This window comes from Lagopus leucura, unplaced genomic scaffold, assembly GCF_019238085.1.
Source record: "Lagopus leucura isolate 7727_CA_CO unplaced genomic scaffold, USGS_WTPT01 30307-0_obj-0_obj, whole genome shotgun sequence".
NCBI lineage: Eukaryota > Metazoa > Chordata > Aves > Galliformes > Phasianidae > Lagopus > Lagopus leucura.
This window is the reverse complement of record NW_024963149.1, coordinates 1-11390: the sequence shown is the minus strand read 5'-3', so window position 1 is coordinate 11390 and position 11390 is coordinate 1. Positions and strand designations below refer to the sequence as shown.

Sequence of the window (11390 nt, the reverse complement as noted above, 5' to 3'; positions counted from 1 at the left end):
CTGCCTATCCCTTCTCCCTGTTAAGTTAAAAGAACCTGGCTGCAGGTATATCCTTCTCAAGGAGCTGCTGGAGCAGACGGCCAGGCTGCTGCAAGAAATCAGCAGCCTTAGGAGCGCATGGACATATCTGAGGGAGACAGATAGGAGGAGGTGTGAGCCTACTTCCACTGCAGAAACGCAGCCTTATCCAATGTCCCTGCAAGTGGCAGTAGCCCATCCAGCTGCTTACCTTCAGGTCAGGGATGTAGACAGCCCATGAGAGGAAAGGGGTTGGACCCTCATCTCCGCTCAAAGCAGAAGAAAGCATCTGCCCCCAAGCCCCCACTGCATTGCCAACCCCTGCAATGTCCCCTACAGTGTCCCTGAGTAGCAGAGTCGAGGCCCTCTCCCCGCAGGAGAGGGATAGCAAAGAGTAGTCCAAACTCATGCCCTGAGAAGCACACTGAGAGTACAGGGAGTAACAGGCAGAGGGAGCGGGGCCCGTCAGGCACTGCATCAATACCAGTGCCACCAAAAAAGGGCGGAGAGTCTTGGTAACTGGGGACTCCTTGCTGGGGAGCACTGAGGCTCCCAGTTGCCACCTGGATAATCGCTCCAGTGAGGCGTGATCTCTTCCAGGGGCACGTGTTAGAGGCATCAGGAAGGTTCGTCTGTGGCTCATTAAGGCACAAGACTGCTCTCCTACTGTCACTCAGGCTGGGACCCAGGATGCTGCAATGAGGAAACTAAATAATTATTTAAAAGGACTTTGCATCCCTTGGAAAGATGCTGAAGGGATCAGGGGTGCGGGCAGAATTCTCCTGTGCCCTTCTGGTGGGTAGCTGGGAGCCAGGAAGATGGAGGAGAACGTGTCAGGTAAATGACTGGCTAGGGGATGACGTCTCGATCAAGGCTTTGGGCGTTTTGGTCTCGGGCAGGCCTTAGAGAAATTTGGTATATGGGCTCCTGATGGACTCCGAGTGAGCAAGCAGGGCAGAAGCGTGCTGGGGAACAAGCTCTCTGCGTCCAGGTGTGGAGCCCCCAGTACAAAAAAGACAGGCAGCTGTGGGAGAGGGTCCAGAGGAGGGCCACGAAGATGATCAGGGGACTGGAGCACCTCCCCTGTGAGGACAGGCTGAGGGAGCTGGGCTTGTTCAGCCTGGAGAAAAGAAGGCTGCGGGGTGACCTCACTGCAGCCTTTCAGTACCTAAAGGGAGCCTACAAACAGGAGGGGAATCAACTCTTGGAAAGGGCTGACAACTGCAGGGCGAGGGGAAACAGCTTGAAGTTGAGGGAGGGAGATTTAGGTTGGATGTCAGGAGGAAATTCTTTAGAGAGAGTGGTGAGGTGCTGGAACAGCTGCCCAGAGAGGCTGTGGATGTCCCGTCCCTGGAGGTGTTCAAGGCCAGGTTGGATGCAGCCCTGGGCAGCCTGGTCTAGCGTTAAATGGGGAGGTTGGTGGCCCTGCGTGTGGCAGGGGGGTTGGGGATTCTTGGATGATCCTTGAGGTCCTTTCCAACCCTGGGCCATTCTGCGATTCTGTGATTGATTACCAGGCCTTTATACTAGGTCCAAAGGGGGAAGGGATGGGAGACAGATGTGACAGAGAAGGGCTGAGGGAACGTTACAGCTGTTGGAGTTCGTAGGTAAAAACCTCCAGGTTGTCCCATTCAGACAGAGCTACCCCATGAATCACAAGGGTCAGAGGTGTCTCATTCAGACCGACATACCCTATGAAGCAAAATGGTCAGCTTGTCACAACGGTCTTCTGATCTAGGCCAGTTTCCTCCTAGCGTTTTGAAGATTTCGACATTGTTTCTACTAGGACAGAGTAGACATCAGTTACTTGGACACATACTTCAGAAGAATTTGAAATTCTCTCTCTAAAAGGGAGAGCCTTCTGAAGAAAAAGCAAGTTTTCTTAGAATACGGTGTTTCAGTTTTGTTATTGTACATTTTTCAAGCTAAATAAAGCACTCATATTGCTTCACATTTTTGTTTACTTCAATTTGCTTGTGCTTTATGTCCCACGGTGCCACAACTACTGCATTTCAGGGGGAAGATGATACCTCCCATTCCTTACCTGCAAGAACTCTGTCTCATTACGCTACTTTATTCTGCACTGTCAGTTCTAGACAGCATTGAACTTTGGTTTTCTGATCTCAATCTGCTTCCCTGCCAGTTTTTATTATGAAGTATTTTGACTCCCAACACACTGCCCAGCCTGCCACGCTGGAACGATGCTGCAGCCTTTGCATCTTGTGAACATGACTGATGTGGCAGCTGTTATAGATCTGTGCATGCCGGGGAGAATAGTTGTCTTTTCCATACATGCTAATACTTTCTATCATCTCCTTATCAATTTCCAGAAGCTAACAGGGCATACGCACAAGCAAAACGTAAGGCAAACAGGCTTTTACTTATGGCTTTGTGCTTACCTGTTCTTAAACACTTCCCTGCTCATATATCTCACAAATCTGTTTCAACCTCTAAAATATTCTTAGAAGCATTAAAATTTCTGTTTTGTCACAAGTAAAACACCCAAATACAGAGCGTCATTAGGTTGTGTTCAGAATCTAAGATAACCACTTACAGGCCAATTTTGATACTGAACTTCCCCCTTCATTTTTCAAATTCAATTTTATTATTTGCAAAATAATACAAAGGGTACTAACAAAGTTTCCAAATTCTGCCCTAAAAACAACCCTTTGAGAAAGTATATTGTCACTTTTTCAAATAACATTTCAAAAAGTGTCAGCTCATGCTGTACATAAAGAGGCACAGTAGTTGTTTCATACCCGCATCTGCTGTCCCTTACGCAAGAAAGTTTTAATATTTAGAACAATAAAAAAATAAAAACAAGCAGATTTTGGAAGAATATAAAAATTAACAAAACATCCAGTTTTATTTCTCACACAGCTCAGCAGCTTTAGAAATCAAGTAAGAATTCATACACAGCAAACGTTTTTCTTCTTTATCACGTGAACGTTGTATTGCTTGGTCCAGCCAACTCCACTGGGTTTGACCATACCAAAACATCTGCATTGAAAGAAGTCTGCAAGATTCTGGAAGCATCCAAGACTGAAAAATGAGAAATACTCATTAATAAACCTACAGAAGACAACAGCAGGCATTAACAATACGTGATCCCTAGGGAAGCAGTAGTTAAGGGATAAAGCTGTCGGCAAAGACAGCTCTAAGAGAAGAAACACAACAATGTTCTATTCATCATTACTCCTTTGTTGACATTTTTTAACCTGCGTCACGTTTAATAGGGATAGAAGATGGAGTTCAACTCAAATTTTTGAAGTTAATGCTAAGGAAGATTTCATCTGCTAGCACATGAGGAAATAAAGATTTTTAGTATAACAGGGAAACTTTGGTAGTAATTTCTTTATGAAGCTAAAAGAATTCAGAAAGGGCTGGTTCGTAACAAAGTTCCCCCCCTAGACCTAAAGAACAGACACAGAGAATGATGAATAACTCAAGGACACTGTCCTCCCTGCCTCTCTCTTCCTCTTGGCATAGCTCAGAACAGGCGTGACCAGCGTGCCCACAGATGGCTCAGGTTTGGCATTCTTGCAGCAGTGAAGCAGGCCAGAACTGAAGGGAAACACAGCTGAAACACCGCACACTACAGCACTTACTTGTATGGATTTCTCCTGAGTGAAACAGGATGCTTAGAAGATTTGCTCTCCATCAGGAGGTTCACTCTCTCATGTGAGGTCAGTCCCAAGAATGCAGTCTTAGAGAAAGAAAAACACGAGTAACGGCTGAAATATGAACATCACAAATTTAAATACTGGCAATACCAAAAGATAATCTTTAATGGGGAGGGATTGGGAAGACGTTGGCCATATCTAACCACTAAGTAACTCCTGCCACATTTAGGGACTTACAAGTTGATCTTAAGTTTCACTTAAGCCAAAAGAGAATCCTAAGCCATGTTAAAAAGCTGTTTCTTAGGTGGTTCAGAAAGCTCTTAACCTCATTTGCTTAGCCAACACCTCCCGGAGAAGGACAAACATAAAGAAATTTGACAGCCCTTATGGGGATGAAATTCAGGTCACGTTTTCATTGCGGCAACCTAATAACAAACTGCTGAACTCTGCTGTGGAATTTCCAACTTGAGTTCACAGGCCATTTTGGGACAGTAACAACAGCTTAGCTCAACCTTAGTTAAACACGTTAGTTAAACATGTTTCACAATCAGAAAGACCAACCCAATGGAAAGGGGACACAAGAGGTGCAATGACAGAGGGACCAGAGCAACAGAAAACAATCTTTTCCCCTTCCCTTATAACACCTCCCTCATCTCCACAGATCTAGGCTCACAGGGGAAAACTCCACCAGGGAGGGATCTCCAGAAAGAGCTCCTTCCCCAGGGGCAGTCAGCCCTTCATTGGGGCCTAAGAGAGGTGCAGCCAGGCTCCACCCCTTCCAGTCACACAGCTGAACTGCCTTCACCTGTGCTCCCAGGGCTGACCCAGTCCTTTCCCCAGGGGCTCCATCAGTGGCTCAGGCTGTGACTCAACAGTTCCCACACAACAGGCTAGAATTTTTGACAACAGTGCCATTAGAATTCAGATATAGGAATGCTTTGCAGAATGGATCCCACTTTTAACATCAGAATAACAAGTGCACACGTACCCGTGAAACTTGAAAGGACTGCTCTGAGGTTTAAGGGGAGCACCCAGATATGACGTCAGAATAGGAAAGCAGGTGCAATGCCTTTAAGGCAACACATCACTTAGGGAAACATGTTCATGTGGTAGCTCATGACGAGAGGAATGTGAACTGAAGCAAAATAATCCCTGGTAGAGCTGACTAGTTAGCCACAATGAAGCCCATACAGCATGGAAGCAGGCTAGCATGAAGATGTAGAACAGCCATGGAGAACAAGAAGTTATCTGCGTGAAGTACGTCCATGTCCATCTGCATGGTAACTTGTTATGCAGTGGTTTGACCAATCTGACAAGGTTCACAATCATTTCGTTACCTTTCTAACATTGACCACTCCTGTACTAAGCAAAGAATATTTGCACAAAGTGTTGTAGAGCAGTGTGCTCTCAAAACACCGCTTCCCACTCAAAACACTCACATGGATACACCACTGCTTGCTGCTCTCGTTGCACAACCTTTACTTTCTGTGTCCATAATCCACAGAGGGAACATTCCAACAGCTGGCTGGACACTTTGTTCTCTTTTTACATTAAAGTGAACTAGTGATATTGAAATAATAATTACCTCTCGTCGTCCAGCTTTCTGAAATTTTGCTGCACCCTAATTATTAGTTTTAGGATTTGTCTTAAACACCGCCACCAACAAAAGAAGATTGTAACAGTGACAAGAAAGCAGTACTGTTCACACTATTAAACAAACTAACTGGAATATTCAGCTCCTGTAGATTTCTAAGAGATGCTCAAAGCCTATGACAAAGCCTATTAAAAAATACAAAACCAGTAAAGGTCAGTACAGCAATCAAGTGGTTTTCCTCCCCTGTTCACGTGAACACGGAAAACAGAAAACATTGTACTTCTGCACACTTAAGACCACACTGAAACACAGGAAAGCAACTCACATTCACTCTGTGTCCACCACTGCCATACCTGGTTCATTTTACTCCAAGTAGAACACTGACTCATTTCTACAATACAGAACCCCAGAACAGCTTAGGCTGGAAGTGACCTTAAAGATCACTCAGTTCCAACTCCTGAGATGGGGATGGAACTAGACTGAGTTGCCCATTTGTGCAGTTATAATTAGTTATGCTAGCTAGGAATAAAAACCATACACAGGTCCCTGACAGCTAAATTGGAGTAAGTTCACTGATACATACACAGAAGACTTCGATAAAGCAGCCAGACACTGGTCACAGTTAAGGAAGACAGGAACAACAGGTAGTAATGATAGTTCCCAACACCTACATTCGAGTCAAGGAAGAAGAAAAAAAACCAGCATGACATTTTAAGAATTTTGCAGTACTTGTATTTCTCCTCCACTTTACAGGAAAAAGAAGAATCTAAAGCACTTCCTACTATTACCTCTGCTGTCCTCAAGACATTTTGACAAAGCTGATCTCTCTCGACTTTCTCCTGTAAGCCATTTCCGTTTATATAATAGAATCAGTTCTGGTAAAGTCAGCCAGCATTTGTCTCTTCTTTAGAGCACATCCCTGTTAGCTGGACGGGGACTCATTATGCTAACACAGCTCTGCCCATGCACTGCACAGTTGTCTTGGAAGACTGAAAAATCTGTACTATTCAATTTCATTGCTTCACCTTGATGTGTCCTAAAACTGCTAGCTCTTAAAAAAATAGATTTCTATCAGATAAGACTCTTGGGCAACTCTCAGTAATGCCTGCAGTCTCTACAGTGTGCTTTTGCATCAGGTTTGCTCTTTAAGTAGATAAATGTTATTTCTGCAACAGCTCTTAAGGCATGAAATTTTCAGCTTTGATAAAGCAAAGACTCTTACCTGTGCACTGTGCAATTCACAGAGAATGCTGATCATATCTGGCTACACATGAATCACAAGGAACGCAGTGCACAGATCTCAAAGGCTTCCTTACCTGTTTGAGCACAAAGGAAAGGAATACAGTCAGAGTAAAAGCAGCTGCTTTGACCAAAGCTCAGAGCATCACCTCACGGGCACTAGCATATTTTATAACTATTAGTATATAGTGGGCCTCCAAAACAGAACACAGATGAGAAGTTTTCTAAACCTTACAAAAAAAAAAAAGACAGAAAAAGATGGAATTTCTATTGTTTTTTTTTAAATTAATAATGAAACCCAACGATCTGAAAACTGCTTTGCCACCAGAAGTGAGCAAATGAAATCTACCCAGAACAAGCAGCGTATGTAGCACTCGCATGACAAGGAGAAAAACAGGTATTGTACTGAACTACTACTGACTGAAAAATAGGTTTCAAAAAAGCAAAGGAATATCAAAACCTTACTTACAAGACATGACGTGCAGAATGTTCTGAAGTCCAAGCACCCTGCTTCTGCTAGAGCTGCAATGTTCTGAAAGACAGAAGAGTTTCTGCGTGCACTTGGATGACGTTTTATGGGACCTATGAAGATTTGTACGTGAGGCCTTTTGCAGACACTGAGCACTTGGAGTGCCGAGCAACAACACGTGGAAATACCTGCGGTTCTGGAACAGAGAAAAGGGCCACAAGAAGGCAGGGACTCGTGCAACCTCACTCACATTGAATTATTTAGGAAAGCAGCCCTCCCCCACACAGTCAGCCAGACTTCAAAAGGGATGAGGACAGAAACTTTTTCAACACCATTGCAAAAAGACTGTAAGTATTGCCTACCTTGCCCTGATAAGCACTCACTGGTTCTCTGTGGGCACCAGATAGCCAATATTCACCAGTTCTGTGGCCACAATGCCAAAAAAGTTAAAATTGCAGTTTAATCTCCCTGGCAAGCAGGAGAAACATAACCATGTGGAGAACGAAAGGAGACTGTAAACCACACGGTGTCACAGTCACTAGCTTAAAGGAGCAAACAAGTAACCTCCTACTGACTGGTAGTGCATTTCCTTTTTCTGTCATTGTAAAACACAGCTAGAAAATACTGAATATCTGAAGATGCTCATCATTGCTAGCCTTCAGTACGGACAACCTTAGGAAAGCACTGTACCTCCTTCTCACCAGAGACAGCTAGAACAAAAACCTTACAAGAGTGTTATTTATTAAGTGAAGTATCTGTGACTTTATGGTTTATAGGTTATAGCAAAAGCACCAGGCCGTACCATGCTTGGCTGAAGCTCATATTCCAATGAGAAGACCGAGTCCAGGAAATAACAGCAAGGTGCTGAAGATAAACCCACAGCATGTTGGATTTATTATCCAACAACCTATGCTGCTTGATGATACAACTAAAATCTCAAAGATACATTTGATGATAAACGAGTCAATCAGAAGTGCAACCATGGTGCAGTTTGTCAGCTTACCTCTTTTTTGTCTTTTTCTGAAGACTTAATATATCCAGGATCAGTCCTCCGGGCTTTATAGAAAAAATAAAGAAGACCCACTAGGATGAACATGACAGGGATCTCAACAATGGCATTGGTCACATGTAACAGTTCGATTAAGGAATATATTCTCTCACTATGTTTTGCCAAATAAATATTCTACAATCAGAGTGTGGTATTTCACCAGCAATACACAAAAACAAAAAGAACGGCATTGACCTCTACAGAGCAAGTGTTTGATAGAAAGAGCAAAACATAACCTCACTAAGCTACAACCCTTAGGAATATTGCTGTGTTCATCATCTTCTGCAGAACGTCTACCTTTAACCCCTACAGTTAGAATTCTTGCTTTCGTTTAATTTAGACGACGCCAAGAAAACCTTAGAACGTCACAAAGCAACAGTTAATAACAGGATTTTCATGGCAACGACCATACATGTGTATCCTTCACAGGCATGCATTATAGCTGTTTTTTTTTAATTGATTTTTAAAAATTCACTCGGTATTCATTAAGCCTCTGTTAAAGCTGTGGAAAGTGAAAGTGCTGTTTCTGCATTGAACACTAAAAAACACTGGGAACTTTGTGGGACACCCCGGAGGAGCAGTGGGTCCAGCAAAGTTAATCACACTGAGAAAGATCCTCTGCAAGTGCACTTCTGTCCTCCTCCACACAGAGGATGGCCACAAAGATGATCAGGGGTCTGGGGCACCTCCCCTATGAAGACAGGCTGAGGGAGCTGGGCTTGTTCAGCCTGGAGAAAAGAAGGCTGTGGAGTAACCTCACTGCAGCCTTCAGTACCTAAAGGGAGCCTACAAACAGGAGGGGAATTCAACTCCTGGAAAGGGCTGACAACTGCAGGACGAGGGGAAATGGCTTGAAGTTGAGGGAGGCCTCCGTCGCTTCTCCTTTCTCCTTTGCTGTTTTTAATATTCCCAACATCAAACCCCATGTCTGAAGTGCCGCACCCGACTGGGCGCTCATCGTATGCTCCACAAGAGCTGCAGTAATCTCATCCCACTCCTTGGGATCTAAAATACCTCTGGGGTGCTCACAAACCCCCTCCCGCACTAATCGGGATGCCTCTGGAAGTCCACCTTTGTCTGTACCATTCTGCTGCCAGTGGTTCCCACTGGGGATTCCTGTTGGCACTGCCTAAACGGTCCTCTGCCACGTCCTCCCCGCTGGCGCTCCGTGCTGCCCTCGCAGCCAGGACTGCTCCTGCAGGTTCTGAGACTGATTGCACAGACTGTGGCGATGAGGTCGGTCTTCTCCCAGGAGATTCCTGCTGACAGGGCCCTTTCTATCCCCTGCTGTCAACACAGCTAAACACCAGCTATGGCTGCTGTTGTTCCCAACCTGTTTACACCGCCCTGCTCCTCTCTGCTCAGTGCAGTGCTGTTGTTGCTGCTGTATCAAGCGATATGTGCTTGTGTGGTTAAGTGCTCATTTCTTCCCACAGTGAGGTCCAGCTGTTTTCCTCCTCCTCTTTAGACATCTGTCATAAGCGCAGAAATGCCATGAAAAATCTCTTACTGTGCTGCCAGGTCTGTGTCACGTTTTCCTTGGGAGATGCAGGCAACTGATGTAATTTCTCTTTGCTCTGCTTCTTTGCAAGGCAGTGGGGATTTCTCTCTTGTGCATACTGTGGGAATAAATACTTCACAAATTGCGAGGCACTCAAATACTTTTTGAGCAGTTTTGGGGGCCGTATATGGGTCAGGATAAGTGAGGAAGCAGCAGTCAAATTAGGACCCAATCCTGCAAACACACGCCTGAGTCTCCTTTTCATGACTGAAGCCAAGTTTTCCAAACTGATCCTAGTCTTGTGAGGATGACTGTGTCCTGGACAAGGTCATCCGGGATCCTTTGAGGATTATAAATCGTACGTTATGTGGCTTCAGAGTTTCTTTTAATGTAGCCTCTCCATTTGTTCCCAGTTCCTACGTGCTTTGCTATTGAGTGAGTCATCAAAAGCTGCTGTTTTGACGCTTTCCCTTGCCTTACATGTATGATTTATTTTAACAAACTGGATCTCCGGTTTCTCACAACCTGGAACTCTTTTTTTCAGTTTATCAAGGGGACAGATGGTCAGAGTCAGAAGCTCCTGGTGGATCAGTTGGAGCTCTGCTCCCCGTCCCTGCAGAAATTATGTGCCAAGCAGCTACAGGATCAAATTCCCATTGAAGCTCTAGATTTTACTACGAAGCTTCCTAGAGTGCTGTCCTTACACATCTTCTCCTTCCTGGACCCACAGAGTCTCTGTTGATGTGCACAGGTTAAAAAAAAAAACAACACATGCTAAGATTCAGAAAGTCAGGTCAAGAAAGATAAAACAAGAAACAGGACCAGGTTACAATAAAGCTGTAGGAACGCAAGAATGCCTTGTGACCTGGCACCCTGGTGCTATATGCTTAGTGACACTCGTATGAGATAGAACACAGCACTTCCCCAGATCCTAAATTAAATCAAATTGGCCAATGTTTATGAAAGTGAAGACTAATTTTGGGAGCTCTGCTCTAAGCCGTTTAACATGCGGCACTTTACAAGGCTGATTGTTCTCAAGAAGGAGGCCTGGCACTTTCTGAAAACCATGTTCTTTAAAGTATCTTGCACAACGTGCAGAATCATTAATTGTTTTAAGAAGCCCATGGTGGTTGTAAAGAAGTGCATACATTGCTTTAAGAAAAATAGTAAAAACCAGATCCATTAAAATACTTGAAGGTGAAGTGCTGGACATGCAGAAGCAGAGAAGTTATCAATGTGCTTTTCAGCACACTGTCTAAGGATGTCTGCTAATATGTTTTCATGCCTTGAAGTGATCCCCAAGCTAGTTCTGAATGAATAAGCTCAAATATGGGTGACATGATTACTGCACTAACAAACATAGTACACCATATATTACTACTAATACATCAAAATCTCAGCTTGTGTAAAGCTTTCTCTAGTATTTCTCTCCAACAATTCATTTTTTATGAAGATGAAGCACAGGTATTCATGCACAGACAGGGAGAAAATAGATTAGGGTATGAGAAAGGAAGGTCCTTACAGTGCTACTTCTGTCATATCATTGAATATTTGCTGTTATAAGCACAATTGTGCAAACAGATGATGCTTGCCCTTAGGCTAGAAGAGGTATTGCATGCAAGGTGACTGTGCAATGGACTATAAAAGCAGAACATGAGTAGGGAGAAAACTGAATGTGTCTATGAGACCTGGGGGGGTTATTTTTGTTTTTGTCAGCAAAATGCAATAAAAGGTTTGTTCCAACTCCTATGCACTTACTGGGTAGAAATACAGGAAGTTGCCCTAAGTAAGCTGAAGTCTTTCCTTTTGACTAGTGATTTTTAGAGCGTTTCGCCCTGCACTGGAGATCAGCCAACAAACAATGAGCAGATCATGAGGAAAGTTACAAGACCAAAGGT

At 44.1% G+C, this 11390-nt stretch overlaps 1 long non-coding RNA gene across 1 annotated transcript; it reads right to left on the bottom strand.

Annotated features, from left to right (window-relative positions):
* Positions 1-2682: 2682 nt before the first annotated feature.
* On the bottom strand, positions 2683-8065 carry LOC122191006. Its single transcript, XR_006182277.1, has 6 exons — positions 7947-8065; positions 7306-7411; positions 6944-7139; positions 6458-6551; positions 3627-3724; positions 2683-3060 (listed from the first exon to the last, which is right to left on the bottom strand). It is a non-coding gene; the product is annotated as an uncharacterized LOC122191006 (long non-coding RNA).
* Positions 8066-11390: the final 3325 nt, after the last annotated feature.